Below are 2,374 nucleotides of genomic sequence, written 5' to 3' on the forward strand. Positions count from 1 at the left end.
AAGGCCTTATCAAAACCACTTTCTCTTTATCTCTCAAAAAAAGAAATCAACCCTTTTATTTTTTCCATAGCAACATCAATAAGCATGTTCTTTGACTGTAAAAGCTTGCTAACCAAATTAATTTCGAATAATAATTCTAACCAAATAATTATACTCATTAAAAACTCAAAATCACCAAGCTCATTTGTAGCTAAGGATTTAGCTTCACTTCTTATTTTAGAATCGAGATCTATTTCTGACACTTCAAGCGATGCTTCTCTAAAATATGACATTTGAGATTTTATAACTTTGACACTATTTATAGGACTCTCCCATCGAGTAGATGATAAAGATTTTGGAGTCAACCCTTTGACATTATCTTTTAAAATTTTCCATATCTTAATGGAATTAGAAAAAATAGTATAAATGCGTTGAACAACTCCGAAAAAGTCTTTAGAATTAACACACGAGTTAGCCATGTCACACAACATCAAATTAAGACTATGACAACTACATGGAGTATAAAACTCTCTTGGATTTATGTCTAGAAATTTCTTCTGTACACCTTGATATTTTCCTTTCATTTTTTACCCATTATCATAGCCTTGTCCTCGCACATCAAATAGGTCAAGATCAAGTTTTTTCAATTCATTTTGTAAAACATCAAAAAGTCCTTGGCCAGTTGTATTATCCACATTCATAAATCCTAAAAAATATTCCTCAACACTTACAGAAATTGAAGAAATATTCACATATCGTATTATCAAAGACATTTGCTCATGGTGACTGAAATCAGGAGTACAATCAAGTATCACTGAGAAATACTTTCCTTGTTTGATTTTTCTGATGATTTCATTTTTAACTGCAGAAGCCAGCAAAAGTATTATCTCGTTTGGATGTTATGACCAAGAAAGTGAACGTGAATATTATCATTTGTAATACGTCTAACTTGTTCTTGGATAACTGGGTCAAATTCAGCTAACATTTCAACTATGCCTAAAAAATTGTCGTTGCTATTTTGGTACAATATCTCATTAGAACCACAAAAGGATAAATTTTGTTTAGCAAGAAATTTCACCATTGAAATAATTCTTTTTAAAACACTTTTCCAATGATCCTTTTCTTTGTTAATCAATCTTTGAGATGTTTTATCAATAGTTGCAAAGTTTTGCATTCTATGACGCAACTCACACCAAGTAGTCATATTCTTAATATGTTCCATGCTTATTTCATGTTCTCTAAGTCTTTCACCAACATGTGCCCAATCACTAAAACCCTCATTTGCTAATCGACCTCTACCAATCCCTTTCTTAAAAACTTTACAACCAAAACAAAATGCTCTATTAAGCTCTTTTGAGTAAACAAGCCAATCTCTATCACACTTCTCTCCATTTGATAAAACTATAGTATATAAATTAGCCGTAAATCATCTAGACGATTTATCTTTAGGACCCTTCAGAATAGATAAATTTCTTTTAGGACCCTTTGTAGCTAATAAATCATTACTTTTGGATTCAAGAGAATCCCAAATTCTAGGATCAAATATATCTTTTCCATTGTCACTAACATTATCAACATTTTCAACATCAATCGTTTCAACTTTAGTAGCGTTAAAATCGCCATTATCTTCTATATTTTCAGTAGCAACCACGTTTTCAAGAATTTCTGCAACAACATTATCAGCATTCTGATTTTCCACTAAATTTTTTTATTCTTTTATTATGAATTTATCTAGAGCTCCAAATTGAGATTGAGCTAACTCATCAAGTCTTTTCTTTTTCTTACGCTTCTCATATACAGAATCAAACTTTCCAATTTTAGGAGGCAATTTAGAAGACATGTTTGAAGAATTAAAAAGAATTAAAACGTGAAATTTCTTGCTCTTCTTGATCAAATCCGCGAATTAGAGTTTGAATCAGATAGAGAACGTCAAAGTTGAACCGATAAAAAAAATTAAAGATAATGAGTAATTAAAAAATTAAGTTATAATTTAACAAATTAGAAATTCAAAAATAAATTATGAAAAAAAAGTTTTTATCAATTTATATATATATATATATATATATATATATATATATATATATATATATATATATATATATATATATATATATATATATATATATATATATATATATTAAAGTGTTTATATATTAAAAGACTATATAACTTATAATAAATTAACAATGAAAAAACACTAAAACTTGTACTAATAAGAATAATATATTAACACTAAAATTTTGAGTTGATGAAAGGGTACAATAGAAAAGGAGGGACCCCTAGATGCATGATGCAACTTGACCTTCAAAAGGCCTATGACATGGTCGACTGGAATGCCTTGGAATGTGTGCTTAGTGAGATAGGGATTCCTCAAAAGTTCATTGGATGGATCATG

General features: G+C 29.0%; 1 pseudogene; it reads right to left on the minus strand.

Annotated features, from left to right (window-relative positions):
- Positions 1 to 566: 566 nt before the first annotated feature.
- On the minus strand, positions 567 to 1,882 carry LOC131659727 (uncharacterized; annotated as a pseudogene).
- Between the last annotated feature and the right edge of the window lie 492 nt (positions 1,883 to 2,374).

Source organism: Vicia villosa, linkage group LG3 (genome assembly GCF_029867415.1).
Source record: "Vicia villosa cultivar HV-30 ecotype Madison, WI linkage group LG3, Vvil1.0, whole genome shotgun sequence".
Classification (NCBI taxonomy): Eukaryota; Viridiplantae; Streptophyta; class Magnoliopsida; order Fabales; family Fabaceae; genus Vicia; species Vicia villosa.